Genomic DNA, 24,023 nt, shown 5'->3' with positions numbered 1-24,023 from the left:
TACTAACACGGACATTTCCAGCAAGTAGTGACTTCTTTATACGTAAGATTTTCTCTGTTTACGGACTGAACGACCGTGGTTCGATTCCAGGCAAGAGCACTGTATCCAGACAGGCTGTTCTACCATCGCATCCTCATATCCGTCGCGTACCTGAGACTCTCGGCAGGGTATAAAATGGCTGGTTAATGAAGTTGACCATTCGCCATAACAGTGGCGAGAATAAGAATTCGTGGAGCTATACTTCCACTTCTGAAAACGTCTTCATAGCAGAGTGCTTAATTAAGTTAGTCCACAGGGACAGCTTTAAAGTTTATGACGTACCAGGCCCCAAGCTGCAAACTCCTGTTTTAATTCCAGTCGTCACCCGTTAATCAACATATCCGTGGCTATCCACCTTAGCTACATGCAGTCTCCGTTCCAACCTGACGACGCGCGTTGCCATGGTAACAACGGACTCTCATACGTAATATAAATAATTATGTTTTTTAATAAAACACTAATTTTTTTTCTCGAAGTTCGTAACGTTGACAGGGCATATATCCCGACAAAAGCCAACTGTTAGCCTAATCTGCGAGGGCGCTGAAGCCTGGCTAATAAAATGACGTTGTAGCAGAGCGTCACGTTCTGTTGAGTGAATAGTTCCATTTATTGCCACGTAGCCCTTTTCGCCTTGGTTGGGATGTAAGATAATATGTCTTAATAGCTTTCTAGTTTTCAGAGTGACAGTTTATTGCGGGAGAGATAACCTCGGTGTAATCCTCTAGAAAGGAACTGCTCGTAAACGAAGACGCATACGATCTTAGCGTCCTGATAATACTTCTGAAACAAGCCCTGTCCTCCGTCGCAACGCAGGGTCTGACTCCGAATTAAAAGATTCTGAAGCGTTGGGTTTTGGAGAGTGCCGAATTTATAACTTGTGTTGGGCAAGGCCTTGGACTAGGCAACACGGAGTTTTCCTCCGGGGGCTCCTAACAATTACTCCATTCACACACAGAAGAAGGCAATGGCAAACCACTTCTGGATCATCTGCCAAGAACGTATATGAACAGGTCCCAGTGCGAGAAAAGGATGGAAGGATCCTGTTCTTATGGACCTGTCGTCAGACAGAACACTCAATAAAACAAAACCGTGTACACGTTTGTAATCTCGTGTTAAGTATTGACTGTAGGGTCAGGGTTTGTAAAAATATAATGAACGATTATTTATGTAAATACTATTCAGCTGTCACACAATGTAATTGCACAGGATTATGCAATAATTAAACAAAGAAAATTAATTCAAATAAGTAATGTGGATATCGAAAGAAAATTATTTTATGAAAGGTAACTATGCAAGATTTAATAAATGTGAAATAAAGAAAAGAAAAATTACGAATAAATAAACAAAAACTGTAAAATAAATTATTTAATTTTATACCATTCCCATTTGAGTCATACATACTTTATTTCTGTAGTAAATTGCGGTGGTAGCACCTCTCGTATTTTATTTAATATTTTGCAGAAATAACCTACATTAATCAGCGAAACATCACGTTAGAGTGGGCAACTTGTCATCAAGGTATGAAGCGTCCTCAGACTGCAAATGACAATCTAGAACATACTGAATGAACATTCGCGAATAGCCGAAAAGTGAAGGTCCTCCAGGTTGCGGATCGGCAGGGGGCTAACTACTCCCGACCAAAAATACCGGCACGTTAAGAAATATTACCCACGGCCTCGAAGCTTTAAGTGAACAGCAAAACATTGCTAGATACTTAGACACAGCTGAGTGGAAACCTGAAACTCCATGTTATTGGAAACGATAATATCTCTGCTAATTTTATCCGACGAGAAAGTATAAACTACTGCGCTGATCCACACCGCGGGCCCATCACTCAGTTGAATTAGTTTGTAATTAGGTGGATTTTTCTTGTTGTTTTGTTGGGCATCATCAGGCTGAGATTAGAAGTTGCTCCTTCCAATCAAGATGGGATTGCAACAGAAGGGTTGGTGAAAACTACCCCCAGCGTCATGTGGCGACTAGAACCCAACTGGAAAACGTGGAAAGAGGGTTAAAATGAACGGAATTTCAGAGAGACTGCAGTATCAGGACGGAAAAACAGACTCGGAAGGGATTTGTTTCAGGGCAACTGACGATCTCGAAGAGGAACGCGAGAGACGACGGAGAAAAAGAAAAGAATCGGGGGGTTTGGGGAACGGGAGAATTGAGGAAGAGAAATACAGACAGAAATCTGTTCCTTCAACTACTAAAGCTTCTAAAGTGAAGTTTTGGCAATGTGGACTTGCTACATCACGTGGGATCTGTTTCACAGCTCGCTGAGTGCGGACAGATGCGGCCGAGGAAACAATAAAGACCATCGAAGTAAAGTGGAGGAAGGCGGTCAAAATTAACTGCGGTTAAAACACTGCAGCGCCGGTGGCTTACGCAACAACTTCTTACGGCTTAAACTTTCACGACTGCGTAATGAAAATCGGCAGAAAAGGAATAAATCTTTCTCAACACTAAAACGGCATTAGCTGCAGGCTCAGCTTCGTCCTTCAGATTTAATTTGAATGAACATTATTTTATGTATACTTAACTTAAGTCTGGTAAACTGCGGAGAGTGAAATTAGTACAGTAAAGTTGAATGCCCTTTCAGCTGTGTTTTCACTTGTGAGTGAGTGAGTGAGTGATTGATTGAGTGTGTGTGATTGATTGGATTGATTGAGTGAGCGAGTGTGTGTGATTGATTGGATTGAGTGAGTGAGCGAGTGATTGAGTGTGTGTGATTGATTGGATTGATTGAGTGAGCGAGTGATTGAGTGTGTGTGGTTGGACTAATTGAGTGAGCGAGTGATTGAGTGTGTGTGATTGATTGGATTGAGTGATTGAGTGTGTGTGATTGATTGGATTGATTGAGTGAGTGAGTGATTGAGTGTGTGTGATTGATTGGATTGATTGAGTGATTGAGTGTGTGTGATTGATTGGATTGAGTGTGTGTGATTGATTGGATTGATTGAGTGAGTGGTTGAGTGTGTGTGATTGATTGGATTGATTGATTGAGTGAGTGATTGATTGATTAAGTGAGTGAGTGTGTAGGGCCCAAAAACGTTGAAAATGCTGAGTTTAACCGACTTTATGGTGTAGGATGATACAGCACATACTCGTTCTGAAGATATTTTCTTTCATCACTGACCAGTTGGCGTCTGCGTGTATGTTTTCCCTTGGGTTAAAACGACCACATAACGAAGCTGACCACTCTCGTCTATCTGATGCTAATACGTACAACCCGTGGAAGTTTATCTGAACCCCTCCTTGAAGCTGAATTTATACACGAGGCAATTCTACCGTTTACATCACTCTTTGACATCTCACAGTTAAATAACGTATCTTCCTCTCGCTACGTTACCTATCACTCTCGCAAATTCATATCACAGCTTGGAGTTTAATTTAATGGTGCTTAGGTTCGTAGTTGTGCCGTCAGAATGCCAACGGAGTCAACTTAGAAACAGTTCCTCCGTCACGTTGACAGCCAAGTCTGGTTTCAGACGCAGACTGCATTTTTGTCCTTCCAGCTCAGCGCATTAAATTCAATAATGCAGTTGAAGTGGAGAACGACGTACAGCTGAGATGCCATTCTGATTAGCTCTCTTGTCATAAGTGCTAATAGTGTTCTACACGATGAGGGCTGTGTAATTCTACTTGACAAAACTGCTAAATGCATGCTTCATTCACTCAAGGTTTGCGACAATTATTTATTACAGGTCTACAAACAATGTCTTTAGCGTATTCATTGCCTTAAACATTTTTGATGTATACGACGTTTCGGGCGTTGCATTTAGTCCCGTCATTTTATCGGTTTAAATAAAATATAATACGATCTGAAAATTCCCTATGAATCTTAATATAAAAATTATTACATCTAGTTACAAATCATCATCAAAATCGTTTCCTGATTTCGCCAGCTGTTATAATCTCTACTGCTTCTTAAGGATCCTGAATCTTAAATGCATATATTTGCAAAATTTTCTTGCCAAGACAAGACTTAAATCATTCTCTTGGTATCAATACTAAAGACAGCAATGCGATGAAGCCAGTTTACAGAAATCCACAATTTGGTGAATGAACGTGGCTGCATATTTTTTAATACCCAATAAACCTTATTAATACGACCGACATTAACACAGCAAATGGAACATCCTTATTTTAATCACAGTGACTGTAAGGAAGTAATAACGTATAACGTAAAAGATTCCGGATCGTACAGAACGAAGTCAGTTTTAAGAGAGAGAGAGAGAGAGAGAGAGAGAGAGAGAGAGAGAGAGAGAGAAGAATATAACAGGCGAACAATTAAGAACAAAAATCATGGAACTGGATGCGGTAACACCTAGCAAAACGAGACGATATCGTCTTTCCCTACCACTTTCTTCGTTATATACATTTCCACAAATGCAGTAATATTAATGCTTCAATGCCCAGTGGTACGATTTGCTTTAATAATAAATAAATCTGCATCTTACACACGAGTGAGCTTTCTTGCTTCTTATAATTATCGCAGTCAGACAGTAATGACCAACTCATTTTAAAAATGGCGAACTATTGTGTTTCCTTTGCGGTGCGGACTGAATTATTTATTATTATTTAGACCAGGGTTAATTCGACACGAATTTTCATTCTGAATTTAATTCAATACACCGGTAGATTCTAGACGGTTTTAGAAGTAAAGATATACCACGAAAGTGTCATTTCACTTAAATAAACCTGGTCCCACAATACAGAAGAATCTCAAGAAATGGTAATTTTTGAACACACAAAAAAAAATCGATAAAGCCACAAATCGCATAGAAATATTTTTGAGGAAAAATAAAGAGATATAATAAACTTCTAGCAGAATGGTAGATTAACATTTTCTTAGCACACAAAGAATGAGAGAGAATGACAGAATGCAGAAACCCTTGCGTGCAGAACCGTCAAAAAGACTTGGCTTCGTTCACGTGGAGAACAAAAAAGAACTTTCTGCATGGTAAAAGTTAATAAACAGTGAAGGTGCCTACGTTACAGATGGTATTAAACCACAAGACAAGACAAATGACTGCGGATATTATACTGAAACGTTGATATAATTTGTTTGGAAGCAAAAGAATGAAAGTACGTAGTTTTATTGGTCATCGAATGAATGACCTGAGAAATGGTCATGTGAAAACAGTGGCACATACAGTAATAGAGAATCTAATCCAATTTCGTTCGTCTCGTCGTCGTATATATAACGACAAAACGGCAATGTTGTTGGAAAAGACAAATCGTATTTTATACCTCTTTTCGTAGCACAAAAAAGTTCATCTGTCAGCATCTCTCTCCCTCTTCGTTTGTCTTCCAGTCTTCTTCTTGAACTTTCCGTCTCTGTCAGAATTTACGCACTTAAACCTCAATTTCTGTATTTTTCATCTCCTCATCGTGCTTTTTTATACCTTTCATGCTTCATCCTGCTTTCCTTCCACACAGACGTAGTATTTTATTCTCTTTTATTGTCCACCCACCCTCTCTTTTGCACATCTGACTCTTCTAATTTATTCCCCTTATTCCGCAGAAAGTCATTCTTGAAGCAGGATATCTTGCATCTAGTTCTAGCCTTTACTCCTTTTCTAATTAATGCAGGTTGTGAGGAGCTACAGAAGATGGCACAGGTATCAAACATGGCGACTGGCGAATGAGTGCTAACAACGAAAACCAAATAAGACAGAATCTAGTTTTGTGATTAATATAAATTTTGCAATTTTTAAAAATGCATTAAAGTAAATTATTGATTACCTTAGTTTACACTGATACAGGATATATTTAAAAATATATCACAATCGCAACTCAACAATGTCCTACAGCAGTGGTATTCAACCTGGGGTACGCGTACCCCCGGGGGTACGTGAAATTAAAAAAAAAATATTATTTTATGATAAACACTGAATAATCAGTAATGTAATTTATTTAATTTATATTAGATGTAGATTATATACTATGTATAACTTGAATTATACACCAACAACTTTGGGGGTACAAAGTTGAAGAGAAATTATATCTGGGGATACGCGAACAAAAAAGGTTGAATACCACTGAGCTAGATCAGTGGTATTCAACCTGGGGTACGCGAAGACATCTTAGGGGGTATGTGAAATTTAAAAAATCTATATATTATTTTATGATGAACACTGAATAATCAGTAATGTAATTTATTTAATTTATTTTAGATGTAGATTATATATTATGTATAACTTGAATTATACACCAACAACTCTGGGGGTACAAAGTTGAAGAGAAATTATATCTGGGGGTACGCGAACAAAAAAGGTTGAATACCACTGATCTAGATCAGTGGTTTCAACCTGGGGTACGCGTACCCCCGGGGATACGCGAAGACATCTTAGGGGGTACGTGAAATTTAAAAAATATATATATTATTTTATGATAAACACTGAATAATCAGTAACGTAATTTATTTAATTTATTTTAGATGTAGATTATATACTATATATAACTTGAATTATACACCAACAACTTTAGGGGTACAGAGTTGAAGTGAAATTATATCTGGGGGTGGTGACTGTCCTACAGTATTTAACCACAGAGCGCTGCTTTTAAAACGCAACACTTCAATCAACATGTGGTTTGTTGGTTGGCCACTTCGTTTAGCTACGTGACGAATTATTTGTGATATGAAAAATTGCAATGTATATTTACAATTTTGGGCCGGTAAACTAAGTACTGCACTGTAATAATCGTAATCTATCATTTTAAATGTGATAATGACAGCGCGATTTAGAAGTGTAAGATGTTTATTCAAACTGAGTGAGACGAATTACATCACGTAGACTAACTCCAGCACTGACATCTATTGTAAAGCAAACGCATCAAATTTCCTCCGAGAACTACTTTTGATTCAAGTAAGTAAAATTACAGTTGGCTGCGTCCTATTTCAAATCGAGTTAAAACAAAGGTTCTGTAACATCCAAACGACAATCACGGAGATAATATTCTTCAGGGAGATACTTGATAACATCACATAACCTTACATACTTCAACTAGTTTCTGTTCATCTTAAGGTTCGGGCCTGAAGTATTAAGGTTTAAGACATTTCCTAGGAACGTTAAGAGACGTATAAAAAGACAGAACGTCTCCTTACGGCGTAGATATTTAAATTCCTTTTTACTAGAGGCTGGTAGACAAGTGGGGCTGGAAGTAAATTCAGAAAAAAACTAAGTACATGTTAGTATCTCGTCATCAGAAGACAGGCGGGAAAAATTATCTTAGGGTGGCTAATAAATCCTTTGAAAGGGTTACAAAGTTCAAATATTTGGGAACAACAATAACAAATCAAAATGATACTCGTGAGGAAGTTAGGAGGAGACTAAATTCCGGAAATGCTTGCTACTTCTCAGTTCAAAATATTTTGTCTTCCCGTCTGATTTCTAAGAACCTGAAAATTAAAGTATACAAAACAATAATCTTGCCTGCTGTTTTGTATGGGTGCGAAACATGGTCTCTCACTCTGAGGGACGAACATAGATTGCAGGTGTTTGAGAATCGGGTGTTGAGGAGGATATTTGGGCCTAAGACGGAAGACGATGGGGCGTGGAGAAAACTGCACAATGACGAGCTTAAAAATCTGTACTGCTCCCCCAGTATTTTGAGGGTGACTAAGTCGAGAAGAATGAGATGGGCGGGACATGTAGCGCGCATGGATGGGACAAGAGGTGTGCACCGGGTACTGGTTGGGAAACCAGAAGGGAAGAGACCGCTGGGGAGACCTAGACGTAGATGGGAGGATAATCTCAGGCGGGATCTATGGGAGATAGGAGTTGAAGGAAACTGGATTCTGTTGGCCCAGGACAGGGTCCGGTGGAGGGCTTTGGTTAATTCGGTGATGAACCTTCGGGTTCGGTAAGCCATCTAGTTAGTTAGTTAGTTAGTTAGTTATGGCATACGCACATACCTGTGTTATAGCAACGATTACAATTCAAATGAACATGTGATATCAAAGCAATATCGGTAACGAGTTCAGCGTCTAATAGATACATGAATGTGGCTGACGCACGTAAGTTGCTATGGGTCAATTCTATTGATACGAGAGCTGAAAAAAGACGCTTCCTATGGTACTCATCACTTCTATTTTTAAGAGTCACGTCTTTTGTTTCTTAGCAGAAAAGCTCATCAGATAAGGGCAGGGGCTACGTATCTCTGTCTCAGGGCGTCCTCCAACCAGGTCGATCAATACAACAGCCTGCAGCTAAACAAGACACCTGTTCCTACACCATGCATAGTCCGGTTTTTTTTAACAATAATTAAAATATAGAACGAACGTCAAGTTCGACAGGTTATCACTCAATCGTCCCCAGTTCAAATCTCGGCTCACAAACCGGGCTACACTGCCTCAAATATTGTCGTGTTTTTTCCAAGTCCCCCCCCCCCCCCCCAGACAAATGTCGTGGAGGTGGCCAGAATTTTATCACGGACACTGGTTTGCACATCCCTTAAAGTTCATTATTCAGCCTAATCATTGGACGTTCTATAGCCTGAGATAATGAAAGCTTCATAAAATAAATGACAGAAATCCAATACAACTGCCTGTCACACCTTACATAGGCTACTTTAATAGACTATTGCCATTCCTCTAAAATACAGTAATTAATACAATTTATGAAACGTGCTAATGCAATGTGTGTGTCTGTGGGATGGTAAAGATGCCACAGGTTTAAACGTGTGGTCCACGGACCGAAGGAGATTCAACAATATTTCCTCCTAACATACGAACATGTTATCATTTTCATCTGTAATACGCCCAATCTTACGACAAATTTAATGAAATTTATTCTAACGCTTATTTCTAACAAATTGTAGGTCTCTGAATGACGACACTCGTGTCAAGGTAAGGTCAAGGTTAGGTCAAGGCAATGTCAGTACAAGAGTTGTGGAACAAAGGCCTTTGAAGTGTTCAAGATCATTTCGACGTGGTTAGGCTAAGATGCTTTGTTTGGTTAGCTTAATGTTGTGTTAGATTGTTAAGATTTGTTAGGTAAGGTTTTAGTTAGGGTTGTGTTAGGTTAGGTCAAATTCATGTAGTGGTGAAGCCGATGCCAGCCAGGGGTGCGGCGAGTAAAGAACGTTGAAGTTCCAATGCACTTCAATATTCATCGCCAAATTAATTTGCATAACTGCATTAAGGTCCGGAGATAGGGATTAGCTCTATCTAGTGGGCCCAACTGTGTAGGAACCTGAAGATGGAGATAGAGTCCCATCTCCGAAACGTCGTTTTACGTTTTATATTTACTAGGCGATGGATAATATCCAAGAAAAGTTTTATTCAATAACTGCATTAAACTATACAAAATATATGACTTTCAATTTCATGTTATTTTTAAAGTAGAAAATGATCAATATTTGCTGTTAGGTTACAGTTTTGGAATTTTATATAAACATGTTTCCTGTTGTCATAAAACATTATTAAGTTTCCAGCATCAGCAGTTATAGGACACCAAAGGTGTGTTGATTAAATTTATATTTGTGGTGTATTTTAATTATGGTCTAGCCACGTTCATGTACGGTTCCAGGAGGCACATAGAAGCCTACAGATTATGTCATCAGGGATTTGGGCGTAGGCGAATGTCCAACTGCATACACAGTATCTAGAAATTATACATACACATTCAATGAATGGCATAAAGACATTTAATAAATTACATTGCATCTTGGCAGAATAGCGATTGTAATGTAGGTATTCAACATATCTGTGGTAAAATGACAAACTACACATTGCACACCAATGACAAGTATAAAAATGCTACACGAAATTAGAGTTTCCATATTACCTTTCAAACGTTATTTCTATATTACCTCAATCACAATACCTTATATAAATAACACATTTATTCTGAATGAATAATATGAATTATTTAATCACATTTCATAAACGCTCAACGGTGCACATATTTCCTCAAATATTTTGCTTTTAAAGTATAATGAATCATTTCAAGGTTATCATAGCTTTACGGTTCTTAAAAGCAGACGAATTTCGCTGTCTCTTATTTAACATTTGCTCAAAAAAAAATAGAAATTTATTGAACGAGACAGCAGAAAACTTCGCTTGTCTGACTAGGACAACAGATCACAAATCACACTCTTTGGAAAGTTTTAGCAACTCCACCAGAAAATCTAATTCTTAAGAAGATTCTCGAAATCAATTTTCTTCTGTAATGACCTCGCTGCATTTTAAATGTGATCGGGATAAGTTACATGACCGTACATACGAGTGAATGAATATTCAGTAACACTGACGATGTAGAATGGACGGAGCCACGCGTTAAAAAAAATTACTGTGGAGGGGTCCGTCCGCCACAAACATCGCGCGGATCGTGAATTATACGTCACGTTTCGATTCTGTAATAGCACGAGCAGAGAGAGATAGCTCGTGAAAATAGATTGATGGGCGATCCAGCATCTCTCACACAGAAGCTGTCTCTTTTTTTACTCACGTATCTAAATAAGAGACCATCCATCTTTTTTTAAGATGCGCCAATAATTTATACAGTTTGTGTAAATGTGGGGGTGCAGTGTGTGGGCTGACCATCTTAGCGGAGATGGGGCAAGGCAATAACAATCGATACAGCGCGCTTGAAATCAGATCCCACATACCGCGTACGTTAAAAGAAATACGAGTACGAGAAATACATATATAAAGCAGAAATTGAAAGCAGGAGATGAGAATTCTTTCGCTGACATTGAGATTACAAACAGCAGTTGATTTGTTTCTTCTTACATTTATGACAAAGGTATTGAAAAATACTTTAAAAATACTAATTTCACGTGTATCTGTGCCCAAAGGGCATAGAATCTACCACACACACACACATTAATATAACATCAACCTCGTTTGCTAGAAGTACTTTTTTTAATATTATCCCCAGCTTTCGAAAGTAAGTATCCTTACAAAAAAAAGTCCAAAATACTTTACCTTGTTCACAACAGCAATGAACTGTGGGCCAATTGATTCCATAAGACATATTTACATTTGATTCCTTTGTAGCTACTGGTCACCCACGTGGTCTCTTTCCTTCAAGTTTTCTGACTGAATTTGTGCTTACATATCTCAACTCTGTCATCATGTCCAGTCAGTTATTCTCGTCACTGTAATAATATTTGGGGAATACTACAAATTATAAAGTTCCCAACTCAGTTACTTCCCTTTCATGAAAACAAATTTTCGATGACAATTCCTAAATCCGAACCAAGGACTCATGGATTTGTCAGAAATGTCACTGCTTTAACTAATGTAACCTGTTGTTTTAACTGGTAGGCGTTAGTTATTAACATCTGGCGATCGCTCTAAGCATACAAAATAGCGGATATGAGAGATGGCTTTAAGTACCGTAACATTAGCGAACAAATTTACTTAGTTCGAACCAGATTCTGAGGATGTGCCCGAGGACTCATGAGGACACGAACGTAGGCCTAAGGCAAATACGATTAAATGTTTCCTAGATTGCAGTCAGGCAACTGGAGGCTTAGTTATGAAGACGAACAAGAGATGACGCTAGAGGCGACAGAGACTGACAACAATTCGAAATAACTGTACAGTGGGGCAGCTTCAGACTGAAATCGTGCAAGATTTACACAAAGCCAAACTGAAATTGAGTGTCAAGCCTTCATTATAACTACATAGCTAATTAGACCACGTTTCGGCCTTCTTGAACTCAAAAATTATTTCCCCTCGCATCGGAGGTTCAGCACCAGCGAAGGGAAATCGAAGTAACAGGACGAACTCCCAGGAGGACCGCGGATAGAACAAGCATTATTGGCTTATCGGCCTACTCTCTTCGTCAGAGACTATTAAAGTTCGTCTGTCGATGTACCTGTGTCCGATAAGGTCAGATGAACGGCAAATGGGCGCTGGGTATATTTAAATCTCTGCTTTGTCGTATAAAACTTACCGATAATTACCCTTCGTATACGGCCATCGCCTTGTACTCAAGATTCAAATCTCGACCTGGAGACAGGCTGTTCTGACTGAGCTCCTTTGTGGTTTTCCTCAGTGCCTCCACGCAAACGCTGAGATATAAAGACACCTCTCTCCGTTATTTCATAAAGTATTTTCCCATATACTAATGTCGTTAAATATTTACAATATCGAAAAATGTTCCCTCAATTGTTACAAAATGCGTTATTCTATCTTTGTGCATCATCTCCCAGAAACTAAGACGAAATAATTTACACGATTGGTAAATAAATATCAAGAGTCGATTATCCCGCTAATATTATTAAAACGGATTAATTAGACTCAACCGTCATCTAAGGAAGAGTTTCACTGGTAAAATTGAAATAAAAACGATAAACGTCACAAAGCTTTACTGTACACCTCAAATACAAAATTTAATCAAAGCATACCAGCCATGATCCAATACAGTACAGTACATCTCCGATCTCTTATAAACCTGATACGATATTACTTCTTGGTCCATATACAAAACATTGACATCAATACGAAATACGAAATACAAACATATTAGTGACCTGTGATACTACAACGAATGAAGAAACAATATAAAGGACTAGAACATCATAAGAAAAATGAAGACTAAAAATCATTAAAAATCAGTAAAAAATCAGTAATTCAGTGAAAAGTTTAAATACATAACACCTGATGATGGCTATATATAGCCGAAACATGTCGTGTATGTTCCACATGTAAATCGAGTACTCGATAGGGAACGTAAAATGATATTTTAATCTTTTAATAATATTATATTGTGATTGACGGCTAATTTTAATATATTTTTAATACTATATAAATCACAATATGACGCATCTACAATATCTTATATCATACCAAGAAGTATTTCAGATTAAATTGGCGGATAGATGGCCAGACACATGGCAGCCAATATCTGTTTATGTAAAGAACTTACACATACATTAAAACAGTTAACCAATTGATTATGGTACGTAAACACACTAGATTTATCAAAGCATACAATATACTACGAACTTTTGAATTTACTCAGAAAGTTTCGTTGTAGTAACAGATGAGAATATCAACTTTTTTTTTTGCAGCAACCTTTCCAAATTGTAAAGGCAGTCAAGTTTGTAAGTGAAATGTGAAACTACGTAACCATGAAACATTTTTAATTAAAACTGCTTTTTGCAAGCAAACTCCCTGATGAAAAAAAGAGAGAAGAGACAGTTAGTAAGAAATTTATATTAAAACAGTCAGGTTAAGTTCGTTCCAGCAACGTTAATACCACTCCGAAATACATTGTTTTTCGCGAATTTATATACGTCATTAACAACCAGTAACGTAAAAGAATCAGTTTCCGGTTCCTCACTAAAAATATGTACAGAACTTTCCGTCAACACATGAGATAGCCAATTAGCTATTATAATTATATTATAATCGGCGACGTGACTCCACACTTATGCCATCTATAGGCAGGTTTTCTACTTTAATGCAAACATCATCATATCACACGAAACTCTCCCACAAGATGTCGAAATATAATAAAACCTTCTTAATTTAATGCATCGCGTATTACAACAAACTGAAACTAGAAAAAAATGGCGACCGATTTATTGTCCACCCTGGTTCATACTGGGGACCTCTCCGGTTCAAATTTCAACTCGACCGACTATCTGGACCGACTTTTTCTTCGATTTCCTCAGTCCCTCCAGAAAAATTCCAGGATAGTATATTAAATCAGTCCACGGCCGGTTCCTTTCAGATACTTTCCATTTACTTATTCATCAATGAACCTTTCAATGTTGTTCTTCTTGTAGATATCAGTGTTTCGGAAATGAACATTCTGTCTCTATTTTCCGGGTTGAAGCGATTTATTTTATCCTCAAACTTGTCTTCTGAGTCCCTGCATGGAGTCCCCCCAACTGGCCTAGAACACATCGTCCTCGACTCTGATTGGCCATTTACCACTAGTCTAGTCCTTACACTACCCTAAATAAACTACCCACTTGCCAGTAACTTCACTTCATTCCTGAAGATGTAGGCAGTATGTTTCTCCGAAACCTTGGTATCTACCTGCCAAGTAGAAATACTGTAATGATATCTCCTTTTTTTGCAGATTTCGTTCCTTTCTGACGGGAGTCTCAGAAGGCCGCGTGAAATTACTGGACATTACATTTCACAGCGCACTGATGAATAAAATATGAAGGCAACTGAACGCAAAAAGATGGCCGCAGGTGCTGCGTGTGTCTCCTTATTAACAGCGCAAAGATGGATGAAGCCTTCGTGAGGAGAGGGCAGGGAGCCAAGGTTATTTCATCGCTCTGCTGGATACAAGCTATCGACTGACTACTTTCAACAATCGACAGATTTCGCTAAATCAATTTATCACCTAGATCCGGTACTGTATAGTTTAGTCTCCCCCCCCCCCCCGCCCCTACACCGACGCACCTCAACCGCGGTGTACTGAAACAGCCAGTGGCTAGCGAGACATTGACGTGACTTGGAATGTGTGAATAATAAATTCTATACAGCCACACCATTTCACGGTTATTGATCCATGAATAAAATTGATTTATGGGCAGATTTTATGGAGATTTTTTATTCACACCACCATCTGGACTCCCTATGCAGCCCTGAAACCAGGTCTTTTTATTACTAAATGAGAAAAAAGATACTAAACTCTTAATGGTAAGCTTACCTCTTCTTCAGAAAGACAAAACTTCCAGACATAAAACCCAAGTTACTCTTAGGTTAACTACCAGGCATTGGAAGAAAGCATTTTTCGAAAATTTAAAATGTAAGTACACACTGAGAACGGGGCTTAGGGTAAGCCTCGATGTTAATGAATAAAGCAGACGGAACTTCAAACACGATAGCAAAATCAAAATTGTAATCTGGCTTTAATCTTAATGGCACGCATGCCACAAATAGTCGTAATGTGTGTCCTCTATTAGAATCAGACATACATACAATCTCTCGCCCATAGCAATGAAAAAAAAAATCCCTCACGTTGGAATAGATTCGACTCGTGGATTTTGCGACTCAAACATGACAGATGTGAGCCTCCACAAGCTAGGAATTAAACCAGCTGAGCCGATTTTAAACATACAGCATTGCATGCGTATGTTCGAATGCATTAGGGAAATGATACATGGATTGAATTATACTGCCTACATACATATGAATAAACATAGAAATCTATCTAACATTCATATGTATTGTTCGTGTAAAAGCAAGATTCTGGAATCTTGGACATTTTAAGCTAATGGCAGGGGAGAGAATGAGATTAGTGTAGAACACGCTTTCCTAACACTACAGCACTTCTGATGGTGGCAAATTCATGCACTACGGTCAAGCCACGCTTTTACGCACGTAGGTTAGGATTATGTCAGATTTTAGAGAACAGGATTAAGTCGAAAATGTGTAATAATAGATTTTAAAACGGAGAAGGGAAAATGATTTGAGATGTAAACAGAACGGAAATAACAAGGTTTGAAGGAAAGAGCCTTATGGGATGACCAAAAAGAAGATGGTTCAGCAATGTACAGGGTATACTAGGTGCGATCGGAAAGTTTCAAGACTGTGTCAATAGAGGGCGAACCGGATGTAGTACGAGCTTCTGCCGCTAGGGGGTGCGGCCTACATTCATAGTGAATCAGTGTGCCAGCCGGCATCATCGAATTAGCATTTGTTTCTTAGTTACGGGCGTTTTGGTAGTGCATTACACCGACCCTCCTGCGATTTCGGAATGGCGTGTGCATCAAATTTTGCCAAAGACTCGCCAAAATGGCTACGGAAACCTATGAAATGCTAAAGCAAGCATTTGGGGAGTCCGCAATGGGTCGTGCACAAACTTTTGTGTGGCATTCACGTTTTAAAAATGGCCGAACCTCTGTCGATGATGACGAGCGTTCTGGACGACCATCTTCGAGCACAACGCCCGAAAATGTTACGAAGATTCGGCAGGCCATTCACGAAGATCGACGTCGTACCATCAACGACTTGTGCGACATTGTTGGGATAGGCTATGGGACCTGTCAGCTGATTCTAAAGGAACAACTCCACATGCGACGCATCCTGTCTGAGGACCAGAAGCAGAATCGACTTCTCGTTTGTCAGGAGCTCAAAGATCTTGCAAGAACCGACCCCAACTTCCTTTCTAAGCTCCGTGTGACTTCTTCCTCTTCCCAAAGATGAAAATTCAGCTAAAGGGAAGGAGATTTGAGACGATAGAAGAGATTCAGGCAGAATCGCAGATGGTGCTTGACAGGCTGACAAAGAAAGATTTCCAGGGATGCTTCCAGGCTTGGCAGCGGCGCTGGGATCGTTGTGTTCACTCCCAGGGGAACTACTTCGAGGGTGATGGATGAATTTAATACCTGAGATAAGTGTACGGGTTTTTATACGCGCAGTCTTGAAACCTTTCGATCGCACCTCGTACACAAAAGAATGGTGCGGTTTCAAAAGTTAATAAAAACATTATTTCTAACCTTAGACGGGCACAACATACACCGTCAGGTGAGAAATAATCTTTTTATTAACTTTTGAAACCGCGCCATTCTTTTGTGTATACCCTGTAATATAAGATATTGAAAAAAAAGAAGAGATTGTACAAAGATAGCAGTGGTCCACTGACCCGCATAAAGAGAAACAAACATTTGACACTCTACAGCGATAGGTCGATCAACGTTGGAGTCTGCAAATGCTGGCATCTAAATCGTGGCCATTTTCTGAACAGAAATGAAGTGGGTCATCCTGTTGATATGCGATTAGGGACGCGCCGTTCACAGGAAGAGGAACGCACTTGGCAGTAACACGGTGTTACAGGCTAACACCACATCTGTCATTCTGAATGAGAGGTGCTTGTTGGCAACGATTATAGTACATGTGGGAAATGGAGGACAATTTGACATCACAGATGATCGATAGTACAAGCTCCTCCCGGACCCAAGGATACACACAAGTTTCCAGATCGACCATGGATTGAGGAAATAATTTTAAGTTTCTCCACGCATATAACTTTATTGAAAAGAAACCACAGGTTTCTCAGTTATGTTCAACATCTCGTCGCAGTTTCTTACATATATTTTTTACGATGCAGACATTTAATTAAATATTTAATTTTTGTCGTCTTGTTCACCGGAAAAAATGCTTCGAATTTCAGTACGTTGCTTTGATTGAAAGAAGTCATATGATGAGATATATGATGAAATTTCTTTACAAATAATGTAGTTGAATTCATGCAGATATTTTAGGAGTTTGGAAGTGTATAGTCATGACATTTATACTAATTTTAAATTTCTTTCTTGCATACGACATCAAGGGAGTGAATCCTTACAAAATATATGTTCGAACCAAGTAACTGAAAAGTTTAATAGTCGACCTTTTCCGTAAACTCTGAAAACACATCTTACGAAGGTCTAAAACGACTATGTGACGTCTTAATTTAAAAAATTAGAATTTCCAATCACATTTAAAAGTCGCAGTAAAGTAATTAGCGACCATACTTCGTATTCGGGAGGTCCTGGGTTCAAATATGACCCAGATGTCGGCTATCCTGACTGAGAAATTTCATCATTATCAAAACTGCGTTCATGCAAATGCCGGGATATGACTTAAAAAATCGGGTCATGACTCCGTCATTAAATAACACTGCCAATTAATTATTCATTAATGTATCCCATCATTCAATGACATATATTCTGAGATAGTGACAGTACCGTTAAATAAATCTTAAATAAATAAATATATCGCAATGAGAAAATTAGCAGCGGACATCAGGAAATTGTGTGTACTTCACCGGAAGATATTACCCTTGGCATTTACGTTTATAGTCAGTAATATACCTGTGCTCTATGGAAGTGTTTATCTAATTACGTAATAAACACAGTAGGATTTAAGGTTTGCATGGCTATCTTCTGGGTTGTACGGCCGTGTAGACTAGAAGAAGTTTATAGACGTTTCGGAGGTACTCTCTGCCTTCATCATCAAGGCAATGAGGCTGCAAAAATCTCTGACACGTCGGTAAACTTCTACCAGGCTACACAAAACGACAACTCAGAAGATAGCATCTATGTAATAAACATGGTTTCAGTATAGCGCATAATTTTAGATACTTATAAATGCATTGCGTGTTTCCTAAGTAATTACTAATGATGTAACATGCCTACGTATGGGAGTGTGTCTTCTATAGGTCATATTGTTCGTTCGATATATTTCTATAACAGTGTTGTAACTCTTGCGTGTTTCTTTAATCTGACATGTCTTCCGTCCATCTTAGTTGTACCTAAAGGATGCGTTCTACATGCACAGTTTTTTTTTATTATTTGTAGTGTTCTGTCTGAGGACAGGTCCATATGAACAGGATCCTTCCATCCTTTTCTCGGACTGGGACCTGTTCATATACGTTCTTGGCAGATGATCCAGAAGTGGTTTGCCATTGCCTTCTTCTGTGTGTGAATGGAGTAATTGTTGGGATGCCCGGAGGAAAACTCCGTGTTGCCTAGACCACGGCCTTGCCCAACACAAGTTATAAATTCGGGCACCGCCGGGAATCGAACCCGAGACCCCAGGATTTCAAGGCCAGCGTTCTAACCGCTAGACCGCTTCTATCTACATTTTATTAATTTACTTTGTTATGTTGATAGTTTATTTACAAACTTGTTTTAACAATGATTTTCCTGCTTAATGCAATATTCATTTACATGAAAATATTTTAAAAAAATCTGTAAATTCTGCGTTTTCACATAAACAAGTGTAAAAATGCAAACTTTCTGGGATGTACCACCGTGTAGCCTGGCAGAAACTATCCGACGTTTCGGAGGAGCTTACTGCCTCCGTCATGTTAGTGAATATGGAAGTTGTACAAATTCCAACATACATCGTGCTGTTATTACGGACTGTATAAGATTTATAACAACGAGTCTGGGATAACCGTTAATGATATAACCGCCATATCAAATTTCATATAAATCTTTACAGTCATTCTCGTCATTGTAATCGCTAACGATCTTCGGTTTTGGAGTCAAATTAAGAACAAATAGATGGTCGAGGCGTGTACAAGAATAAAATCTATAGAAGAGGGGAAATTTCTGTTCCTTGAGATTCTGTAGAGGTAGCTGGCTGGTTTTACGTGCTACAGAAGAATAACACTACCTCTGTCGTTTGAAATGATTAACTGAAAACTCCAAACATAATTGTAAGAACCTCTTCACTGACACACTCTGATAATATATAAATGATAATAGTGTGCTTCATTTGTTTCAATCCCCCCCCGATGTCCTGCTTGCAAAGGGGAATCAAATATCGCGCTATTCTGCACCCCCCCACCCCTCACCCCGGCCGGACCACATGAGTGTAATCGTCAATGCCATATTTAGTTTACTCTCCATTGAACATACAAACATAAATTCTCGTTTCACAGACATCGGCTGTCATGTCAATGTGTCAAACTGTTTTTAAATTATTAAAGCTTATCTATATTCAGACCCAAGAGAAATCACACATCTATGCACAATGAAATCACTCGGTCACACATTTTAACCTAACTCAGCGGTACAAAGTATCCGGCGAAGAGTGAATAGTTATTAATATATTAACAACTCGTCTAAATTATATTTAATAATTTAGTCCGTACCGCGAAGAAAACAACGCACTTTACCATTACAAAACCAAGCTGGTTTAGAGTGAGAACTACATGTTTCTCAAGATCGTTAAAACAGCTATTACATTTTCCCACCGAGCCTTCAGCTCTTAAACACATGCACCAACAACGCACAGGGTTTTGTAATTGACGGCATCTTGAGATTTTCTGGTTTCAGGTGCCTTAATGCTAGAAATAAATATAACGAAAAATATTCTTGCCTCTCACTAGAATGTAACATTATTTACACATACACGAAATTTTGTGTTGAAAGATAGATAAATTGAGAGAAAAATCAAGTTCGTCAACTTCTCTAATGTCTTATAAGGTCACCGGTAAGTTATTCTACCACCAAATATTCACGAGGTCAAAAATCTAATAATATTAACTGTAATAAATTTTACATGATTGAAGTAAATAATAATAATAAATAATAAATTCTTTCACAATTTATCACCGAAATTCATAAATAACGTAATTTTTTTATATTCGGATTTCTGATGGGATTAATACACTAAGAATATATTTATATATTAATCAAACTTCTATCCTTTACTCGCGCCTAGCATTTAAGCTACTTTGTTTCACCTATCAGTGTTTACATAAAGTATTACATTAATTTATGGAATCAAAAATAAATCGGTTCATGATTCATTTCATAAAGTACGTGTCATTTATGAAGTTTTCACCTCTTTATTTCATTTTCAATAATCATAAAATGTTTCTTCTTCTCCCTATTTCATTCCTGTGTATTTATAAGCCTATTTATAATTCCACAAACTTCACCTCACCCCCCCCCCCCTTCAGCACGGAAAATTTAAGACTTAAACTAAATGACCTTAGCGTCGAAACTGCATTCAAATTTCTCGTTAAGCTGCTCCCTAATTGATCGTTCGTCCATTAACTTTTTGCTCTATAAAGCAGGTAAATGTTGCGTAAGTTCCAATGTTCTGTTTGAAACAAGCAGTTGTAGAGCACAGAGAGTCATTTATTATCGAGGTTCAGCGAAAACGGGAGCGAACTGAACTATACATCACGAATATTCTTTGAAACAGCTTTTACATCAATCGTCTCTTCTATCTGACAATTACACATCATGACTGAAACATACGGCACTATAGAGATTCAATCCAACCTTTAGAAAATATGACTAAATGAATTTGCTTACAAAAGCCTTCGTCAACAATAATAATAATAGTCTTAAATAAACAATTTTTGGCGTGGATTCAAAATTAGGCTATACATACAGAATGCCACCAAAATGGTGTAATACGAAATATTAACCTTGCGTGTACATATATTTTTGGGACACCTGTAGTTACAAAAACATGATTCCCTCTGGATACATCCCAAAGGATGTAACAGGATCAAATATATGGGATTATGAAAAGGCACCTATCTATCACATTCAGCTCAAAATAGCAGTTCGTATACTACCTCACAAACTATCGAAGAAAGTATGGCATGATTCATTTTACGACAAAATTCATAAGAATCATGACGGAAAAACTTCCAAGCACCAATATTATGTTATCACTGCATCAAGCACTATGTGCGGAAGAATACAGAATTATCCAAAAGTCCAGGTCCAACAGTCGAAACTCCTATTACGTATCCTGGAGGTCGTAGCTTTAAATACAGACCCGGAAACCAGTTATCCTGAGGAGTGTTATGGATTTCTTAATTCCCTACAGGCAAATAGTGAAAACAACTTAAATTCGTCTACCACCCGCTTCCTTCCAAATACATTCCAATTCATTATGCTTTAAACATTCTCTAATCCGACATTTCATCGTCTGAGCTAACGTCGTTAAATAAACCACAGATAAATACGTACACAATAGCTCGATGCTTGGCTTCGATGGGTGTACGACGCAATGGGGCACTTGTCCTCTGGGATACGAAGTGAAATCCTGTTTCATTTATGGGGCATCCCATAGACGTCAGTGGGATCCTCAAAATGTCAACTCAAATCTTTACTGAACAGGAAAGAGAGCTCAAGTCTCACAGAAAGGAGTTGCGACGGCTCGTAAAAGGTTTTCATGAAGACCTTTCTACGATGGCTTGTAAATACTCTGACACGTACAGAAAGATCGACCTCATATTTAGTTATTTAAAGCCCTGTGGTAACTATACGTACCACGTGTTTAAGAATAATCACTTCTGAATTTTGAACACGGAATGTATTTATAGCTCTGGTAAGATTCTCAAAGTAAACAGCGAAATTTTCCGCAAACAATCGATACGAAGTTGACCTTTATTATGGCTGGGCGATCTTTCAGGTAGAAAGTAAATTTTTTAAACACTCAGAAATATTAAAACCTTTTAAATATGCACCAAATAACGTTTCTCAGGCAAGTTTGAATTCATCTGGCTCAGGATGGAAATCAGTGACGGACTCTTGTGAACACGATAATGAACCTTAGGGTACTATTACCTTGTCTAGCAGAGTGTACTATTACCTTCTCAAAAAAAAATAATTTATTCCGTCGAGTTATACGGTTTTCACTTGCACGGTACTCCATTTAATACGCTGCTGACATATTTTAGAATTTGAAAAGAATACCAATGAAGATGCAAGTTGAACCGTTCAGCAGCGCGTTTTGAAATATCATCAATAGGTCGTAATAATTAGTTTCATATACTTCAATAGTCTCTTCTTCATTTGTAGTCGTGTAATAAACTAATAGAACAAGTGTAATACATTTTCAAGAAGCGACGACTTAGCAGAATGAACACAAAACGAAAACAATACAAAACGCTTTCCAATAAAGACATTTTCCGTGATTAATTACATTTTAAGGTAAGGATGTGGGAAGGAGACGAAGACAACAAGAAGCATAGGAATGATTTATTGCTGGCTTACCAATCTCCGAAAGCACAAAGGCATCCCACCTCGGTAATGATTTAAAATAATAGCTATGTCAGTATTGTTCGAACTGAGAAATCACTTTAATTGAATTAATTAACAACATAAAATCATATACGAGATCGCACTGCTTTAGCAGTTATAAATTCAAAAGTTTAGATATTAATACCCAGTGCTCGCCGTAGAAAAATAACGAACTGAATAAATAAATAAATTGCTATTAGATTTAATAAATTACTCTATGAAAATACTTAACAGCTAATAAGTTAATAAATTGTTTTAATATATTAACAGTTCCCGCATTTCTGTTTCTGCATTATACGCCTACGAATTACTTCCTTAAACATCTACCAGTAGACGTTCTTAATGGTAACGTGTTGTGTTTTCTTTGCGGTACGGACTGTATTTTTAAATTCCTTAGAGGATCATGAATAACATTATATTAGAGCAGTGGTATTCAACCTGGGGGTACGCGAAATTTAAAAAAATATATATTTTATGATAAACATTGAATAATCAGTAATGTAATTTATTTAATTTATTTTAGATGTAGATTATATACTACGTATAACTTGAATTATACACCAACAACTTTGGGGGTATAAAGTTGAAGAGAAATTATATCTGGGGGTACGCGAAATTTAAAAAAATATATATTTTATGATAAACACTGAATAATCAGTAATGTAATTTATTTAATTTATTTTAGATGTAGATTATATACTACGTATAACTTGAATTATACACCAACAACTTTGGGGGGTACAAAGTTGAAGAGAAATTATATCTGGGGGGTACACGAACCAAAAAAGGTTGAATACCACTGTACTAGAGCACAGTCCTAGAGATTTATAATTATATTCCTTCAACATTCGTCTTGTCTATTAAGATGTATAAGGTAGGTTATAACACAGAAACAGAACTGAACAGTGTAATATCCAGGCCAGATTTCCAAACAGTGGGACTGGATAGCAGTCCTGAGGGACGAGGATCGAACTCAGGACCTTCCAAAACCTTATATAGCAACCACCAACCCACAATACTTGTTTAAAAATACACTTTTAACCCCACTAATAATATCGTCGGATTTTCATCACACGAATAAATTGTTTGTTTCAATGAATTACCACTACTTGTGTGTCTATGGAAGGCAGGAAGGAACAGACGAGGGGTAGGGGAGTAGAAAAGTCATGGATTTCTCCCCATTGTTAATTCACTGCGGCTGCAAGTCGCTGCCAAGAACAGCTTTGTTAATCAATTAAAAGGGTAAGCTGCCAGTGGTATGTTGGTTGTGTCGTACCATTAATTATGCGACAACTGTACTTTCCGCCAGGACTGTGTCACTGCATGCATGAGTGGTTTATACCACATCCCCCCCCCCCCAGTAACAGGACCATGCAAAAATCACACACCCTAAGCAGACTACCGGAAGTACACTTAATTTCTTATACAACAAGAGTAATTTAAATGTGTCATTTTTGCATACTGATAAAAATTAATTGACATTAAATATTATATCCCCTATCCCTTGTTTACAA

At 38.0% G+C, this 24,023-nt stretch overlaps 1 protein-coding gene and 1 long non-coding RNA gene across 3 annotated transcripts in view; one reads left to right on the top strand and one right to left on the bottom strand.

Moving 5' to 3' along the window:
* Positions 1 to 14,560, top strand: part of LOC110833220 (uncharacterized) — a 153,681-nt gene extending 139,121 nt beyond the window's left edge. The window contains exon 3 of the long non-coding RNA XR_002544159.2: positions 14,091 to 14,560. This is a non-coding gene — a long non-coding RNA (uncharacterized LOC110833220). The remainder of the gene's footprint in view (positions 1 to 14,090) is intronic.
* beat-IIIc (beaten path IIIc) overlaps positions 1 to 24,023 on the bottom strand; it is a 396,529-nt gene that overhangs the window by 90,052 nt on the left and 282,454 nt on the right. The window lies entirely within an intron of this gene.

Source organism: Zootermopsis nevadensis, unplaced genomic scaffold (assembly GCF_977971745.1).
Source record: "Zootermopsis nevadensis isolate Lab colony 2312 unplaced genomic scaffold, Znev_1.0 Znev_ptg000011l, whole genome shotgun sequence".
NCBI classification, from domain to species: domain Eukaryota; kingdom Metazoa; phylum Arthropoda; class Insecta; order Blattodea; family Termopsidae; genus Zootermopsis; species Zootermopsis nevadensis.
This window is presented reverse-complemented; position numbering and strand designations above follow the sequence as displayed.